This window comes from Paramormyrops kingsleyae, chromosome 23 (assembly GCF_048594095.1).
Source record: "Paramormyrops kingsleyae isolate MSU_618 chromosome 23, PKINGS_0.4, whole genome shotgun sequence".
Classification (NCBI taxonomy): Eukaryota; Metazoa; Chordata; class Actinopteri; order Osteoglossiformes; family Mormyridae; genus Paramormyrops; species Paramormyrops kingsleyae.
Genome location: NC_132819.1, coordinates 16,867,271 through 16,887,697, shown reverse-complemented (window position 1 = coordinate 16,887,697; position 20,427 = coordinate 16,867,271). Strand labels below are relative to the sequence as shown.

The 20,427-nt window shown below is 41.8% G+C and overlaps 1 long non-coding RNA gene across 2 annotated transcripts in view; it reads right to left on the bottom strand.

Annotated features, from left to right (window-relative positions):
- Positions 1-10,872: 10,872 nt before the first annotated feature.
- Positions 10,873-20,427, bottom strand: part of LOC111843956 (uncharacterized) — a 35,705-nt gene continuing 26,150 nt past the window's right edge. Inside the window, exon 3 of one of the 2 annotated variants that reach the window (XR_002838279.2) lies at positions 10,873-11,647. This is a non-coding gene — a long non-coding RNA (uncharacterized lncRNA). Of the gene's footprint in view, positions 11,648-15,361; positions 16,092-20,427 lie in introns of those variants that run through there. The other variant, XR_002838280.2, reaches the window with a different exon arrangement.

The window sequence follows — 20,427 nt, the reverse complement described above, 5'->3', positions numbered from 1 at the left end:
ATAATAAAAGGTGGTGATCTAAAGTGGGCTGGTCTGAGGCATGAAACTCCAGGGCTGAGATTGAGTACCACTCCGGCCATGTTGGTAACCGATGTCTTTCCATCCTACATACTTGCTGCGCTTCAGTGTGTTTTTTACTGATTATTCAGAGGATTACGTGTAGCTTTTTACAGGTATTTTGTTCGCCTTCAAACACCATGTGACACAGATTGATCATTTTCTGAGTAGGAGGGAAATTGTGGTCAGAGCCTCCCTAGTGTCCCAGTTTGAGGTGCTCTGTTGTTCGGTGATTACAGTGAGTTCAGTGATTTCAGCAAATCGCTCTTTTCTAAAGTTGCTGCACTGTGGCTTCACGCTCTTTTAAGGCGTATTGTCACACAGTTGTTTTCTGTTACTTACTATGCCCATTTCTAAAGCTCTTCCCCTGGTTTTTCTGCAGACCCAGAGGGAGGGGAGCTCTTCAAAGGTCATTTTGTCAACAAGCATGCTTTATTTAGCCCCTATTATCTATGTTGCTGTCTTACATGCTGCACAAATCTGTTTGTGGCTTATTTACTATTCTTTGCAATATAACTGGCCCTAGCAACATTTTTTCGGTGATACATTTTAGATTTGTGCGAACGTTCTGCAGAACAAATTCCCTACCTTGGTATATGTTTTAATTCTTCATGGGATAACTTATGCTAGCAATACTTTTGAGTGACCCATTTTAGCAGTGTATGAACTTGCTCATTGCGTGTTGGTATCGCCCCAGTGTTCCTCTCCCACAGAATTCTTTTGAGGCTTTGGTCACACGCCGATTTCCACTGAAGGACAGAACGTCTCTCCAGTTTACATTTCACATAATGCTGTGACTCAAGTGCTGTCACTGTATGACACTGCATCGGTCACTCATGCCTAAATATTCATAGTGTGTCAAAACATACTAATTGTATCATATGACAGTGTCCATTCCATGTAGCAAAATGTGAAATATGTGCAATGTTCTCACAAATTCATGCTGCTTCTACACGAGACGGCACTATAGGCCTATCTTAGGGATGGCAAGATTCACTGAATTGCATGGGTGCACGGGTATAAAAGTTCACGATGAACCAAAGAAACAGAATCAAACTATCTGTACCATGCAGAATTGCATAGCATCACAGTCTTTTGCATCGGCATCAGATTATGTTGAATCGCATCATGTTGAATTGCACTGCATTGCAGGGGTGAATCATATTGTATCGCATTAAAAGTTGCTTCATATGTATATTTAATGTATCAGATCCTTGGCAATGCATCAAGATGTGTATCGCACTGGCCTCAGTGAAGGAGATGCACATCCCTACTATGTACACAGTTTTATTGTTATTATGTTTACAACTCAAATCTGCTTAGGTATCTCATGTTAACAGAACATACAGGATTCCATCATGCTCAATTCCAATGTCATAAAATTACACAGACTGTGATAAAATTAAACCTTTTTATGCGCTATACCGATAACCAGGCATTTTCAGGCAGTAGACAGGAAACTGTCGGGAGTGACTTCTAAATTTCCATTCAGTGACTCTACAGAAATACGGTGACGGGGCTACACTAGGTGTAGCATTAGCGACATAAGGTATTCATGGTGTCTCATTATAAAAGTGCACAATCTGGTGAGAGGCGGATCATTACCTGCAGGCTGGGGTCACAGCGAGAATAACAAGGTAAAACGCTCAATCCTGGACAGAGTGCCAACCAGCTATAGGCACCCAGATAATTGACTGCATACTAAGTAGCTTAATATGCTGTTTTGCGGCTAACAGAATATACAGCAATCTCATTAGGTGTCATCGCAATGGGTTAATTGATAAGATTCAGTTAAAATAAGGATTGCAGACTACCTAGGATTGCAAACGAGACCCTAAAATGTTCCCATCATCCCTGTTGAGAGTTTTCCAGTAAAAATAAATAAACAAAATAAAAAAATCGTATAAAACCATTGTCCTACATGCCATGCTGATTTAAAGAAAACTATTGTGGGTATTCAACCTTTCAGAAGATTATTTTATCAAAAAGAAGAAAGCTCCACTAAAACCAAAAGCATGCCTTCTTGTAATATCTGGTAGTAGTCAATGGCTATTCAGGGAGAGCAGAGACAGCATAAAAAAGGGGCACTTACAAAACTCTGACTCCTTTCTCCTTTGACACGGAAACTATTCAGTTAATTTGGGTAGAGGTATTTTTAAAAAGCACCCTTTCCAACATTATTAGGCAAAAGCTCTTAAAAGATTTCATGGGGGAAAAAAGAACAGGAAGGAAATTAAGATCAAGCCCGTGCAGGAACATAAAAGCACTCAGCCAAAGTGAGGAAAAGCCAATGGAAAAGGCCAGAGGACAAGAGAGGATTGGAAGGCTGAGGTTAGACATCAAAATAACCTCTTGTGGTCCAAGGCCAACGTATGGAACCTGGGTATGAATTACGTAGGAGCAAAAATTTAGTATTTCACTGTCTCATTTGTTTAGAGTTATATTGATAGGAATATTTTTTACACAATGTTACCAGTACGAAACATGCATTAAAATTGGCGTGTTCTGCAAGCAAGGAAATCAAGGGCAGGAGCAAGGGTGAATGAGAAGGGGCTTCGTTCAAATGAACATGGGAACAGGGCAAAACAAGGCAGACCGTGAGGGGTCAAACAGACAGGTTAACATGGGGGAAGCACTAGAGCGCACGCACAGGGAATGACGTCAATGATAGGACTGGGGAGCACAGGACTGGGAATCACTCCAATACAGGACTGACGAGGACACAAACAGGAGGCAGCTGGAGTGATCGACAGGACAGGAATGAGAGGTGAGAGGAAACGGGGGGTCAGAAGGGCAGGACATGACAAAAGTATAATGCAACGGACAGCATTTAGAAAATCAGCAGCAAAAATATAATCTAAAGGGACAGGGTTGTAAAATATTATTTTGAAATGGTTTTGCATACACTTACAAAACTGCGTTCCTTCACAATTGTTTTGCACTCCTTCGCAATTGTTTTTGCATTTCCTCATAACAGGTAAATTCTGGGCCCCTTAAGAAAATGTCACCTTGCCATCCCCCCCGTGCCAATTTTACGATTTGATCATTTTAAGTATTCAAGAGGCCCCTGCTGGGTGCTGCCCCCCCCCCCCGACTCTTTCAGGGTATCCATGTCCCTAGCGCGCCCCTCCCTCATTCCACTACTTTGGCACAATGTTACATGAAGCTGTATTATAAATGCAGGAAAGCATTAATACTATTTCTGCGCAACAGTTTGGTATTGGGGGGAGACAACTGAACTTATACAAATTCAAAGGTGTATTTATTTGTGGGGGATGAATGAATCTAAATTAAATATTGGGGGGTACAAGTCCCCCACTTCCTGCGGCCCTTTATGGCAGTGCAGAGGAGCAAGCCAAAGCAAAAAAATAGCAAAGTCCAAGATCTCGTCTTCAAAACATCATAGGAAACCAGGGCACCATAATTTTAATGGGGCCGAACATAAAAGTTGAGGGGAATCGATAGCTTGGCCCCTGGGGCTGGGAACGACCAGAAACAAGCCTGCTAGAGCACCACCACGCCAATTTTTTTGCCAATTAAAAAAAGCATATAAAATTGGGGCAACGTAATTCCAACAAAGAATATGTGAAAGTCAGGGAGAATAAAGAGAACTTTCAGAGAAGGTGGCTGTCACACGCGTCATGGATGGATGGATGAATGGATGGATGGATAGATAGAAGGATGGATGGATGGATGATGGATGGATGAAGGATCTTTCAAAACCTGTATAAAATAAGGATGGCATAATTTCAGTGGGAAATTAAGAGAACTTTCTTGGGATATAAGATACGTGAGGAATCCGCAGATTTAGTAAAAATAGTAATAGTAAAAAAAATAACACATTTTACTCCTAGGCGCCATTTTATTTATACACGGAAGATGTCCAGAAAGCGAGTGAAAGTGTAGGCGTACCAGCCATGGAGGAGGGAGTCTGATATTGAGGGTGGCACAACTTCATAACTTAAATAGAAAGGGCTACAGTATTTATGGCAGAGATGAATGAATCTAAATTAAATATTGGGGGAAGGGTTCCTATGCCCCCTCCTGGAGCCGACACCTTATCGTGGTTCTCGGTTTGCGTGTTCCAGTGATCCCAGGAGCCTGGTAGGGTCACCCAAGGCAAACAGGTCCTGGGTGAGGAACCAGACGAAGTGCGGCTCAAAAGACCCCTTATGAAGAAAAACAATATGGAAACACGTTTTCCCTTGCCTGGACGCGGGTCACCGGGCCCCCCCCCCCCGGAGCCAGTCCTGGGGGTGGGGCTCAATGGCGAGCGCCTGGTGGCCAGGCCTATACCCATGGGGCCTGGTCGGGCACAGCCTGAACAAGGCACGTGGGTCCCCCCTCCAATGGTCATAGGGGTCGGGTGCGATGTGAGCTGGGCAGTGGCCGAAGGTGGGGACCTTGGCGGTCCGATCCTCGGCTGCAGAAGCTAGCTCTAGGGACATGGAATGTCACCTCTCTGATGGGGAAGGAGCCTGAGCTGGTGCGCGAGGTTGTGAAGTTCCGGCTAGACATAGTCGGGCTCACCTCGATGCACAGCTTGGGCTCTGGAACCAGTCTCCTCGAAGGAGGTTGGACCCTCTTCCACTCTGGAGTTGCCTGCGGGGAGAGGCGCCGAGCGGGGGTGGGCATACTTATTGCCCCCTGGCTGGGCGCCCGTACATTGGGGTTTAGCGCAGTGGACGAGAGGGTAGCCTCCCTTCGCCTTCGGGTGGGGGGACGGGTTCTGACTGTTGTTTGCGCTTATGCGCCAAGCGGCAGTTCAGAGTACCCACCCTTTTTAGAGTCCCTGGAAGGGGTGTTGGAGAGCACTCATTCTGGGGACTCTCTTGTTCTGCTGGGGGACTTCAATGCTCACGTGGGCAATGACAGTGAGACCTGGAGTGGCGTGATTGGGAGGAACGACCCCCCCGATCTGAACCCGAGTGGTGTTCTGTTGTTGGACTTCTGTGCTCGTCATGGATTGTCCATAATGAACACCATGTTCAGGCATAAGGGTGTTCATATGTGCACTTGGCACCAGGACACCCTAGGCTGCAGTTATAGTCGTGTCATCGGACTTGCGGCCGCATGTATTGGACACTTGGGTGAAGAGAGGGGCGGAGCTGTCAACTGATCATTACCTGGTGGTGGGTTGGCTCCGCTGGTGGGGGAGGAAGCCGGCCAGGCCTGGCAGGCCCAAACATATAGTGCAGGTCTGCTGGGAACGTCTGGCTGAATCCCCTGTCGGGAGGAGTTTCAACTCCTACCTCCGGCAGAACTTCTCCCATGTCCCGGGGGAGGCGGGGGACATAGAGTCCGAATGGGCCAACCTTCTGATCACAGGCATTACGAGGCCAAACCTGCTGAACCACACACTGTCCCCCGTGCCCAATTATTAATCATTTCTTTAATTAAATTATCCCATTAATTATTCAGTTAATTTCAATTTTAAAAAGTGCATTTATTCAGCATGTTTCAAATGGTATGGTTTCACTTTACACACACACACACACACACACACACACGTCGGGTATACCTATCCTTATGGGGACCGCTCATTCACTTCTATGGGAAAAATGCTAACGCTAACTATGACAACCTTAACCCCCACCCTGCCCTAACCATAACCATAAGTAACCAAGCAAAATACAAGAGTTTTTGCATTTATAGTTTTTTCATAGCAGTCATCAATTTTTATAAAATAGAGTTTTCCCTTATTGGGAACAGGAAAAAAAGGGGAAAAAAACGGATATTTATCTCGTTATGGGGACATGGTGTCCCCATAAGGATAGGTATACCCGCTCACACACACACACACACACATATAGCTTGTGTTTTTTTTTTCCCCGAACATAAACAAACAAATAGGTAAGTCACTATATTGCACTTATTTCGGGAGGGAATTCACTCTGAAGTACTGGGAGACAGGTGTGCAGCTACCAGATGAATGGTTAGATAATCTCCAACACCTGTGCCTTCCTGGAGAGCCATCTCCAACAGGCAGAGCCCACTGGCCACGAAAGACTATTTTCGCTGTGATTTTTTTGCTAAAGCACCCCATGCTGGCTTGTTTAATGAGCCTATCTGAAAGCAGCCTGAAGTAAACTGTTCTGCATGGACATTGTACTAGTAATTTCAAAAGTAAAGGAAGAGGATTTTCTCCGTATCAAACGAAGGCAGACAGATCATTTAGTAGATAAATGAGTAAGGGACTTAAATTTGGACATTCCAGGTGGTATGTTTGTACATTTGGTTTTCTAATCGAAATCTGAAAGCTAAAAGACATTGCCAAAAGGCTTAATTAAGTGATTGTAAAATGCCTAATCATTAAGGATTGCACTAGAGCAATAATTATTACAACAGGCCAGTGGATAGATAAAATACACAGGATTTTGAGGTTCTTCGCCTACAAAGGAGATCATACCTAGCAAATAGCACCTGCCTATATGCTTCTTTGCATCTGATAGCCTCATTCAGTGGAAACTGAGCTATTGGTGTGTTTGTCTTTCATGACGCAATATCCTTTTGGCCCTACATGATTTTCCATTTGCATTGCTACGTTGTATCAGATCTGGACATGCTGTGTCAAACGCAAAGCATATATGGCAGACTATAAATATCTTTGTATAATATGTGAGTTATCTTTTTATATTCTACTTCAGTTCAAAGGATTTTCTTGTCTAACAATCCTTCCTTGGATTTAATCTTTCACTTACTTCAGCCTGACTGTGTGATCCGCAGAAGTCCAACAGTCTGAAAGCTGTGAAGTATCACTGCAGGCTGTTGTTATTGTCTCTATCAATTTTTTGGACCAGAATAACGAATATGAGTAAAAATGCAGTGTACCAAATTTGAGAGTGCTATATATTTGGAATACCATAGTTTTTTTGTAACTGCCACATCAATTCACAGTACGAAAAGGCCTTTTAAAGTTTTTTCAAAAGAATTTCAACATTGTTCCCACCAAAGTAGTGATTGCTGTGTAGTTGTGAAACTGTGGCCTCTTATTATTCTATTTGTTTTAGTTTCTAATCAAAAAAGGGGGAAAAGCCGTAGTACTGATACCATTAAAGCAGGAGGTCAAGGCTAACTTTATGTTCAATCATCTGGGTGTTTGTCATTGTGTGATCAACAAAGACATGATTTATCAGTCATAAAATTTGATACTCTTCTGACACGACTGTTTGCGAGGACAGATTTCAAAATAGCGGGTAAACGTTTTCTCAACCACAAAGCATAGTGGGAATTTTTTATTTAGGGTCTGAAATTCCAATAACAGCATCGCTGTAAGGTCCAACTCTGCTTTCTATTGGAGAGCAGTTTACGAGAAGAAAGATTTTTCATCATTTCAATTCGGAAGTGGCAGCAAGAGAGATACATGTCATCTCCGGGAAAAAAAACATATTACTTTTTCTTTAATAATTCTTTGTGTATATTAAATTTAATATCTCATTATATGTATTATCATTTTATGCCAAAAGTAATAAAAGCAAAACTTAGTATATTATGTGGCTGTCCAGCACTCTGGCAATTAATATCATCTAAAAATTAGTGAAATAAATCTGCCAGAAATGTAGCATTCCCATGAAAAAGTACTCGGTCCCAATTTCTTTTGTCACATTTCACCACAGAATAAGTATCTGAAACGGACAGAAGCAAGATTTTTTTCTCATACTGTTCCACATCTTGTTCATCTTGTCAACACAGTGAGAAGTGTTCAAATTCCCAAAAATAAAAATGAAACAGGTATAAAGTCCTCATATCCCTTGTACTTCCAAGCTCAAACTTGTCCCAGCACCTGGCATAACCTTAAAAATCACACAATTTGTTGATTTATTCCACCGGCATCATAAGTTAGTGCATCACCTGTTATTATCGGTTTTGTATATATAAACATCCCTACAGCATGGTAGAATAAAACAGACTGAAAACGAAAATGACTGAACATGAAGATGAAAGAGCATTCGAGACGAATCAGACAGACGATTACAGAGCGGCACAAACCTAAGGCTACAAGGTTTCAATACCATTGCTAAGCCATTGAAAATCCCTTGGAGTTCAATGCAGTGCATTGCACCGAAGTGAAAGGAGTGTGAAAGTAAAGCCACGCTGCCTCGACCAAGCAAACCCACTGGCCTCATCCCCCACCCCTCAAGCTGGGCTTTGGGGCAAACGAGGCACTTATCAAAGAGGTTACTGCAAGACCAGCTGTGACACAGAATAAGTTTCAGATGTTAGTGGCTGCGACAGACAATGTCCGTGATCAACAACCTCCAATTGCACAGGAAAAGGGCCTTTTTCGGTAGGGCTGTACAGAAGCCCTGGCTGACCACCAAGCATATGCTCAACCTCACAGAATTTGGGGCAACGGCGTCTGGAAGAGATGCGACGGAAAGTTTTTCTGTCTGACGAGACAAAAGCAGAACTTTTTGGCCCTAACGCGAGGTGGTACATATGAGCCAAATCGAACACTGCGCACCAGCCCGGTAACACAAACCCTTACTCTAAAATACGGCTTCAGGTTATGGGGATGATTTTCTGTGGCAGGGACAGGCAGCCCTGTCAGGACTGACGGAAAGATGAATGGCACACATTACAGAGAGTTCCCAAACAAAAACCTGCTATATTCTGCCAAGAGGCTCAGAGCGGGGGAAGAAGTTTTATATCACCATAACAATGATGCAAAGTCAACTGCAAAAAAACACAGAAGAGGCTTAAAAAGAAGAGACTTTGTCCTTGAGTTCAGACCACAATCCAAATGAGAATCTGAGTCAAGACCTCAAAAATGCCGTCCATCACTACTTCTCAACGAACCTGATCCAGCCTGAGGAATTTTGCAAGGTGGGATCGCACTCCATCCCAGCCTTCAAAGCTAATAGACACTTAAAAGTTTCTAACATATTATTTATTCATTGGGCACAGACGAAGCAAAGGCTCCCCATTCGTTGTTCATGTCGGCCAATGAGATGTCAGAGAGATCAGGGCAGAAGATCTGACTGCATATAAATAGACACGAGCCGTTTCTCTGATGTCCCTCTGTGAAAAAGGGTACATTATTACCCATAACACAATTTGTACAGAATGTAAGAGGCATGTGCTCATTGTATGCAAACAGAAAATACACAGTATCTGACTGACACACACACACACACACACACACACGCACACACATAAATATATGAAAGCAATGTAAAAAATTAATCTGTACCATGTTATACTTTTATGTACATGGAAATTCATTACTATATTTATAGATACCATATTCTTGACAATGGTTATACCATTATCTCCCAATCCATCCACCCACAGTGACCAGAGGAACAGGGAAGAACATGTTACTACTGCATCACAGATTTGAATATAGCCTCAGAATATACAAGCCAAGCCCCAAAATCCCACTGCCAGTTACATTGAATCTCTAAATTCCAACTCCCCCCCCCCCCCCCTTCCAACCTCTCCAACACGTCTGAATGGCTGATGTATTTTACAGCTTTGACTAATAAGCATATTTCAAAATAAAACATAATCTGATGAATGTATTTGACCAGGATGCAGACTAATGTGATACAAAATGTCAATATATTGTTCTTTCTTTCATGCTGGTCTTTATTATTCACTTGCTAGAAGCAATTGGCCAATTTTTATTTTTTTTTTTAAAGTAAAAATATAACTGTACAAATCACATTGTTTTTGGCTTGCAAATCTTTTCCCAGTATTCGTCCTCTGAAAGTTTCTTCAGAATTTGTTTTTCATGCTAAGAATAGGAAACATGTTTGCATATTTTTTGTTGCATTTCACATTTGAGCAGCACAATTCACTCAGAGTACATGAAAAGCTTTGGCAGAACTGAGCTCTGAATAGCGAGAGAGCAACTGTGCGAGTGCATTTAACCATAGTTTAATTAAATCCAGTCCTATGATTTAGAAGTACACTCATTTATAACACCGCTGAATGTTAATTGCTAAAAAGAAATTAAGCTTATATATAAAAAATGTAATCTTATATACACACACATACATTATACACATGTAAAGCTGTAGCTTGGGAAATGTTGTGTAGCAATCAAAGGCTTTCTGAAGGCAACCGGGGTGCTGCTCTCTGACGTTCAAAGGAGCAATGTTACATAAATGAAGGGGGGAAAGGGAAAGAAAAACTGCAAAGTGAGAATGTCAAACCGATAAACTTAACATGCAGAGGCAGGAACTGCTGTAAGCAACAGAAAATAGACAAAAAAAACTGCTTTTGTAAAAGTGCCTCCATAAATACCATCATAATCACTATGACTCGGATATAGTCAATGGAAATACATTCCAAGGCACCATTGAAAATAAGACAAATATTACAAAGAAAGCATCATTATGCTATTATTACTAATAAATATTATCGACACGACATGTCGAAAGCCATTATGGAGGAGCCATTTTTAATAATCTGTTTAGATTCTGAGGAGAATTGGACATGAGTTAGGAGAGTGACAATACAGACTGAGTGAAATACTGTCACATATGCGTACGGTCTATATCAGAAAAACGGTATTGAAGAACGCAAGTCAACGCATTGGCTGGATCCCGAACGTGAGAGAACTGGGGAGAATTATATAAGCAACTAAATAAGTAATCATCGCTATCGCAGCTGAAGATGGCTGGAACACATACAGGTGGTCAAATTGATCAATTCATGGGTGTATCTCAGAAATGTCAACTGTTCTGAGCTTGGTATGATACAGGCCTGACCATTAGCAAGGGAATGATTATTTGGAAGGCATATTCATGTAAATATATTAGATTTAGAGATCAAAAGTAGCAAAAAAGACATCTACTGCAACCAGGAGAAACCAAATAAAAATCTTTTATTTTGGGTTTACATTTCAACATCCCCACTAAGACGAGAGGTTCGCTAGTGGAACACTTAGGGTGGTATCAGGTTGGAAAAGAAGTAACAGGTATCATCTGACAGGGATGCAGTGTTGGATAAAAAAAGATTAGAGCATTGTGGTGAGAGGAGAGGGAAAAGGCATGTAATTCAAATGCCGAGGACATCCGACATATTCACTATTTGATTACCTTTTCCGATTACTGGGTCTCCCGGCTTCAGCTTCTGATGCATCTTTGAGTCACATCTGGCCTTCATCTAGCATGCCCAAGTCCCAGTCTTTCAGCTTTTTATACGAGGAAAAACCTTTCTGACAAGCTGAGTAGGATAATGAGTTTTCCTTACGTGTTACATGCATAACACTAATACAACTTGGTGGTTAATTTCCATACTCAACACTTGCCTGTACTACACTTGATCTACAGTATGATGACCAACATACAGAATTCTTCTCACATATAGGCCACACTGGGTCAGCGTAATATCCAGCAAAAGGTCAGTGGGGGCAACTTCAGCTGATAAAATAAGCAATTGAGTCACATGCGGCAGAACTTGACTCTCGCGGATTTCAGTTATGCCACACAGGAGCCGGTTTTCATTTCTGCCTGCGGGTGATTCCCCTTCACGATTGAGAAGTCGCCACCGGTCGTGGGGCCATGATGAAGACCCGTCTACTGGAACGCACATTCCCTGAGTGGCAGACGTTAGACATTAAACCAATATCTTAGGTCTCCTGTAAAAGGCCAAGAAATCCGTATTTAGCAACTTTTCTTTGATAATGCAGTTGAACAATTATAGGTATTCCGAGCCATGATGTGGGGGGGGGTGGGTTTCTATATCATGCCGTTGATTTGCAGAAAACTGAATCCTGAATGCTGTCGTCTGTGCACAGTGATAGCTGTAATTCAATAATAGCAATATATAATGTAAATGTCAAAACACTGACTATAGTCACAAAGCACAAGGTCCTAGAAATCAGTCTGAGATGTTATTTGGAGTATTTAAAGATAAGTGAATAAATACCGTCGGCTATTTTAGCTTTGAGAAATTATTACTGTCACTGGTATTAACATTTGCTTCTTATTCAGTAAAATTAGCCATCATAAGAATAGTATGATTATTTCTGACAGGCATTGTGTATCAGTATTAGGAATTACATTTAATGGCAGTGTTTTTCGTTGGCTGTGCATATCCAGGTTTTTCCTTATAGCACTGCACTGCTGATTATCATAATGTGATGCACCAGTGCAATCTCTCCATGGTGACCTTGTTAAAAAAAAAAAAAAAAAAAAAAACACCAATATTTATTATGAGTGGCCTTAGATAGAATTTCAATATGAAGATTTAACATAAATTAAACAATTTCATTGCTCTATTTACTTTTGAAAATAGAGAATTTAATAGCCTGCTTTAATGAAGCGGGCTCTTGCATTGCATTGGACAGTCTTCATGTTATTAAGAGAGATGTTCCATGTTTAGTTTATTATAAAGGCTATCTTGGATTAACAGATGGCTGAAACACTCTCAGTATCTGAAAACGCATGGCATTTTGGTACAATTATCTCAACTTCTGTTCCATCATTGGTGCATGCAAGATACCCACTGTTTGATCAAACCACACACTTTGCAGCATCTGTGTTAATAAAGCTGAATCTTTCGCCAGATTTATTAATCTACTGCTTATTGTATTTTGTATGAAAGACAAAAGAACAGTATACCATAGTTGAAGAATGGCTGTTTTTTAAAAAAATGATTTTTCTATATAATGCTCCTTTTTAGTCAAAATTGTCGAACAGTCTGTGTTTGTGTAAAGAGGAATCTAGCAGGTGGTTGATTATTTAAGCCACACAGGTCTAGTGAAAACTGCATAATTTGAAACAACCATTTAAAAAAATCTTTTGGTACAATGAATAGTACAGCAAACTGCCACAAGGTCCTTTTTTGTTGAACCAAATAATGTTATCAATTATAATGTAATTTATAATGTTATGTGGGGGAAAAACCCCCCCACAAAGAGTTTGGTGGAGTGCTTGTATGTGCACTTTGTGATGTAACGATGTAGAGCAGAGCAAGGCCAGATGTCCTGCCTACAGATTCTCAATGACATCCTGACAGAATAAAGGAACCCAGCCTGGCGGACTGTTTCAAGAAAACCCTCAAGGGGACACACCGCGGAACCCTACTGATCCAGAAGGAAGGAACTGGGACCAATTACTGGCCAACCTTGTGTGTCAGGTGAGACAGGCACTCAGGCCAACACTGGCCTGTCTGCTCAAACTCCCCTGTGCACAGATATCCCAGAGGTTTGCTCCAGGCTGTCAAGAGAACCAGGGAGCAGGAACCTGTTCCATCCGACAGCATCATCAAACTTCTGGCCACCATGCAGCTTCACGTCAAATCCATCCTTCCTCTACTCATGATCACCTGCAGATTTCCGGGGCAGAGGTGTGATGACCGCCTTGCGTGTGAGTTTACTTAGTGGACAGTGCCTGGGTACTAGTACCAGTTATTGAGCTCCCAGAATGGTGCCTGGCACCTTCAAACTGAAAGGCATTGTCAGACAACTTGGGGGAAAGCAAACCTAACTGTATACCATGTTAACCTTTGGAAATACCGGTGGGACTGAGACGTCCTGTTTGTCCCTGAGCTCAGGTCCTCCCTTGACATCAAACACAGACCAAACCTTTTTCCGAAATACAGTCTTTCACTCCTACAGAAGCCCGGGGACGTGCTTTCAGGAAACCCTCCGGCACACGTACTTCAGTGTGTATTAAAAGTAAATCTGTGCTAGAATGGCGATCCACCCACTGCCCCTGGCTTTCCAATTGCACATAATACTGAATCAACTGAAATGTCATTCATGCCTTTGATGGCTACATGTTGCTAATTTGCAATAAGTGTCAGGGAAACTCGGCAGCGGACCTCTTGGCACTACTCTGTATCTCACTACAGCTACGTACCATTCACTTCAAAAGGCTGGGAGAAAAAGCCGGTCTCAGGGGAATATGGACAACCGAGTCCTTACCTTCATGTGTCTCAGATAAAGTTAGGGGATTCCCTTCATACTGAACAGTACCCTTTCATGCTCCTGGTGTAGATTTTTGCAAAGTAGGAATACAGATGCTCCTCTACTCATGAATGAGATACGTTCCGAACGGCTGTTCGTAACTTGAAATGTTCGTAAGCCGTTATTCAACATCATTTTAAGGGCGTACGCAAGTACAAAGAACTAGGATGCTGGGAATACGCACGCTTGTGGCTCAGGCATGGACAGAAAACGGGAGGCCAATGAACACAATTTGGACTTTCAGTCCTCTTCGTTTGTATGTCTGAAAGTTCATAAGTTGAAAGTTCGTAAGTAGAGGAGCGTCTGTATATTCCACCATAATAAAAGCTGTGGATGTAGTACAACAGGTATAGAGTAACTGGACCTTCTGAAAGGGATAGACAGGCATCGGGATTCTCTCTCTAGTATAACGGACTGGTTATGTCATTCAGCGTTTCTTATTTCCAGCTACAGTGAAGTACAGAGCATTGTATCACCAATGGAACCAGATGGCCTGCATTTCCTGTCATGTGGCACACCTGGGGGCTTTGCTGGAAGTCCTCAAGCTGAATCTATGACCACCCAACCAAAGATGCTCCTCACGTGACTCACCCACTCACCAACATCAAGAAAGATCACAAACAAACAGCAAAAAGCACTGGATTCTCTCTGAGGCCCCAATAAAGGCCCAGATCTTCCGGAAGCTCCATCAGGTGACCAACTGATCCCACTGAAGGCAAAATATCACATACAGTATCATATACAGAGTAGAATATATATCTAACAGTGAGTACCACAAACCACAGAATTATACAGGAAGAAATGGGAAGAGATCCTGTGTATGTTTCCAGTAAGCTTCTTCAAGATAATAAGCTATACACAATTCATAGCAGGGTGATTTTCATGGTAATATTAGCTTGATCTATGAAGTACATGATCTACTTATAAAGGAGCACAGATTAAAAAAAAAGAAGAAAAAAAAGTGACGCCCTGATTTTAACACCATGCTAACACGAGGCATAATTATTATCATCAATGTGTTTCATCAAAGAGTTCAGAGTCAGTTAAAGATTAATGAAGAGCATATTTATGGATGAATATAGGTCTCTGAGCACTCATTACCACTTGGAGAGAATAAACAATAATGGAACATTGCCGGGTACATTACTGGCAACAGTGTGACACACAGAAATGATCCATTCATGGTTTCAAATAAAATGATTAGCTCCCAGTTTCACAATTAATATATATATATATATTTACTTGTATTTAGATTCTATCCCTATTTTACATGTGTACAGTGTTTGTCAAAAATAATACGTGAATACATGATTTTGACTAATGTGGCACAGTTATTATGAGCCACAAGCTATTTATGCACTAAATTAACAATCACAATCATCTAGTTCACTGTTTTATTAACTGCTAGCAGTGCATAATTGACTTTACAGAAGATAAATCATAACGACAGAATACCATGGTATATTGATTAGTTGGGAAGTTTACTTCTATTGTTGTAGGAAGATTTCATAAAATATCTAGAAAGTGAAAAAGTATAGGGCACATTAAGAAGATGGTAATAAGACTGTATTCGATGTACATTTCTGCATGATGTATATGAGAGTTAGGGTTATCGATCAGACGTAAGATTTGAAGGCCAGACAATTTGCCCCAAGATGCTATACATCACCTATCAATTGTGCTATTTACAAAGCAAAACACAACCGGCACTCACTATGAAATGAGCATATCATAACCAGCAATCAAAAGAGCACAAACGCCTTCCACATGGATGCGTAAGGCGGCAAACACTAGACAATGTAAAAGCAACTGTGATGTGTGAGCACAGACTTGTCAGGCCTGATTGTGGTTCATTTCTTGGCATATGAGCTAATGTCATCTTGCAAAAAAAACACCAAACAGTACATTTGAAAGGCAGCAGTTATGCTGAGTGGTAGAGCAGAGACGTACATCGTAGAGTCTGGGTGCACATCCAAGCTGACAGGCTCTGCACTGCAGTGACCTCTTCATGGTGCTCAGAAAGCAATGCTCTACATGAAGGACCTGCAGGCTTTCTTGGTTACCTGGGTACTGGTACAGTCCCATCGCTAGTGGCGCTATCCGCAATGATCTGTAATGACATATTACATTGACTTATACAGCAGAAGCTTTTATCCAAAGCGACGTGCGACTGAGGCGGCAGGGGCAGCCAGTCCCTGGAGCAATTAGGGTTAAGGGTCTCGCTCAGGGATCTAACGGTGACATCACTCTGCTGACCACAGGAATGGAACCAGGCGAACATCTGATCACACACCGCCTGATGGATCCGAAAAGGGTTAGGGTTAGGGTTTTAGAGCACCTTCCATTACAAATTGTATTAAGTTTTTAATCATTTTGAAAAATACAATGCCATCTCCATGGGCATAAATTACGGGGTAAATGGAGAGGTGGTTATAACCGTCCCAATAATCTAAACCGGGCAATGCAACCTCCCAAAATAATCACAAAATGGGTTTAGACCTCAACCCCACCAATGTTCATCCCAAAGTCATTCCCTTGCTTGTCTTTGTCCATTTGGACACTCAGCACCACACATATGCATGTCACACTTCCTGCAGACCTGAAGGGGTGCAGACCTCATTGTCACCTGTTCTTCCCTGGCTGTGACGGAGTCATAAGGTTTGATGTGAATGCGGCTGCCGGACTGTCCCGCCAGCTGCCTACGTAAGACACAAACTGCCTAGAAATTTGTAGGGAGGCCTACCTTCTACAGCAGATCTACAGGCAAGAAGTGTGACCACCAGGGAAGCGCATGTATACCATCTGTCAGTAAAAAGACCTTGTGGTCTTTACGAGGCATGACGGCAGGCTCCTGACAATCCACCTGCCCGTTACATTCTAGGTATTTCTTCTAAAATAAGAAAGAGATGGATATTGCACTCAATGTACTTTGCAAAGGTATTTCAAATTTAATTCGTAATAGTCATACGAGTCCCAGTTTTTCCAATAATATAAACATCAACAAAAGGCAAAGATAAGTCACAGTAGCCAGGTTTCCATTAGGCGTTTTGTAATTTGTAACAGATCTGTAATATTGTCATGGTTTTCTGCCTCTGAACCAAGAACGCCATTAAGAAATATACTAGGCGGCACAGCCTATGAGCATGCTCCGCATTCAGAGTGGCCCGCTGTCATTTTATCTCAGCAGAAGTTATATTTTCTAACACCCTGTTGCTATGGCAAAATCGGAGTGTTTGCGGAGCCGGGCCAGTCGATGGGAAAACACAGTGTCACGTTCATACATCATCCGGCTGCTTGCTGTCGGGTGCCTGAGCGTGAAGACTCCCGCCCAGGGGAGTGATCGCTTCGGCTGTGCCTCGGCCCCGTGACCAGTTAGCTTATTGTGCTAATGGTCTGATTAACCTAATGCGCTAAACAATCCCATTTAGTTAATTGACAGAGGCAGAAAAAACATTAGGTGATATCTGACAGGTGCAGCTATAGGTAACCCTTGTTCCACTGAGCTTTGCTAAATTGTGCCAACATGTACGTCGCTCCAGATGTTACTGCGGCATGCAAAGGTAATTACAAGCATTACAATACATCAGATACTTTCCAGGCTCTAAGCCTAGTGTTACCAAAAAGGGAAAATTGTGTTTTGAGAGATACTTAAAACATCTGAAAGAGACGAGTGCAACAGCGACTGCCAATACGGAAATGAAAGACTGGACAAATCAAAATCTCCATAATGGCTTAAAAACCAGATCGTCAGACATGATACTGCCTGACAATAGCAGGGAAAGCACAAAGAGAGATAGATTTTTGAAACATGAGAACACAGAGGCAAAAGAACTGTTACAAGCAGAGTATGCTTTTTGAAGGATTTAAGGTGTATAAGTGAGGATTTAATAAAACCTGCCAGATTTATCTTTTCTGCACAAACTGGAAATATAAAGCAAGACCTGGACAATCATGTAAAAACCATACCAACTGAAATACTGCTTTTTACTCAGTCTTTAACATTTCAGTTCAAAGCAGGTGGCTGGAGGAAATGTTTTATTGAGGCAACCAGGTTTTTGATCTATAAGTATAATAGGAGCAACAGCTGGCAAGGATCAGAGCTCAACTAGTGAAACTAAAGAGCTGATTCGCTAACGCAGAGAACTAATCGAAGTCCTGCTTTATTGTCACAGTGAGCTCCAGCACACTCACCCAGTCACAGAAACTTCTACCGAACGAGAGGCGTCAGTCTGGAGTAAATGGATCACATAGCTAATGTAACAGGTGTGACAATGACAAAAGATGAAACCCACATCTCTTCAGTTGGAGTGAATTATCAGGAAAGGACATTAGTCTGCTACTAACTGAAGACCAGTCTCCCTACCGGAAGGAAATGGATGACAACACAGTTCTGTTGATCTCACTTTTGCATTCATCTGCTACATAACAGAGCTATATGTAGGGCATCCGAGAGCGACAGTCCTCAGCTGATGACGCTGGTTTGTTAGAAATCAGAAATTGGCAGGTTGTTAAATAAGATTCATCCTTCATTGTGTAATTTTGACTCAATGAAGTGCTGGGTCTATTGCAACAAACAAAATAATTAACACAAAACTATGTACAGTGATTAGAAAATTACTTGGTGACTGTAAATGAAAATTGCTTTATTCTTAAATAAGCAGGACAGATAAAAAAATAGCCGGTAATTATCTGAGTTCACAACCACTGAAATCACTCCTCCACCTAAGCAGTTTGGTGTTTTGGGTGAAATATTTTATCATCTTTCTTGCGTCATATGGGATCCCTGATAATTACAAATGATTTTTTAAAATGTACTTTCACGGCCCCAAATCCATAAAATATTTTGTTGCCTCAAGGCAACTTTGTATCACAAGGGTACAAAAGCCACAAAGAAAACTTCACAAAGAAATTTCCTGGAAAATGTATTGAACGAAAAGGCAAGAATATCACCAAAAGTGCTAACACTTTACAATGCACACTAAGTACGCATCAGTCAGAGACTCATATTTCGCTATATTCCACCTCATTCTGTATGAAGTTTCAGAAAACAGTCACTTTGCCTGACACAACAGAAGTGTTCTTGCACAAAGTTTTGGCATTCCACCTCATTCCATTACCTCATAGTCCACATTTCTGCTGCCTCCCAGCTCCTTGACAGACAGTCCACATTTTTGCTCCTTCCCAGACAGCCCAGAGTTTTGCTCCCTCCCAGCACTCTGCCAGACAGTCCACATTTTTGCTCCCTCCCAGCTCCTTCCCAGACAGCCCACAGTTGTGCTCCCTCCCAGCTCTTGCCAGACAGTCCACATTTCTGCTGCCTCCCAGCTCCTTGACAGACAGTCCACATTTTTGCTCCCTCCCAGCACACTGCTGTAGAACAACCAGGATGTCTCCACTACCAAATGCAGGAAATCAACAATAAGGCCACTTCTTTTACCTGCTTTTGGTAAAGTAAAGGGCTATCAAAGAATCAAGCAGGTCAAGTCCCCCCCATCTTTGGACAGGGGACCTGAATGATCAAACTATATATATGAAAGGCCAAAGGTAGCTTTGGATACCTTCTTTCTCTCCTTCAACCCTGTACTATTTATATAAGTTTGTTATATATCACACTACAGAACATGTACCCGTATTATACAGTGCTTAGAAAACAAAACTTTTGTCTATATATTTGTATGTGTGCAGGTGTTTCAAACAAGCTGTAAAATGAGCATTTTGCTGCCCACAGTCTTCTGCAGAAACCTGGTTCTGCAATCCCTCATTCCTCACTTTACTGCACACAAGTTCACCGTCCGCACTATCTGGGGGGGGGCAGCTGAGTCGCACTGGAGACGTCCGCTGTCCGTTTTTCTGTGAAGCCGGTCAGAAAGGCACCAAGAACTGCCTAATTTACACATAACCTACCCTGAGTGTGATTCTGTTCTGTGAAAGGAGCACTTGCCGCATGTTCCAGCAGAAAGTAAAACAAAAGTTTTAAAGTTATATAACTGTATAAAATAGACTTCCTGAGACATCAACACATTTTTTCATTTACAATTTATATCCAAGCAATAAAATTCATCCCACTGTTTTATTACATTATATGCACATGAGATGCATGTTGGCAAATCCCTCTTCCTATTAGACTTGTCCTTCCCATGTTTGAGGATTTTATTTTTTTTGTAATGTGGAGTAAGGGCAACAGTGAACACTAGCATAAATGCAATATTAGCATTTTTCCATACCCTAGTCAACATTTATGGTCAAATAAATCTGCACGTTTATACATAACCTCAAACAGACACTAAATGAGAGGAAAGAGTTTGCTCTTATTCAGTGCTTGTTACAATTTTCACCTCAAACTTCATGCTGACAAACAATAACACCCCCCCCCCCAGCACCATAAAAAGGGTCAATTGTCAGTCAATATGAGGAAGGAAATGACAGGACGACACCCAATAAGCTGA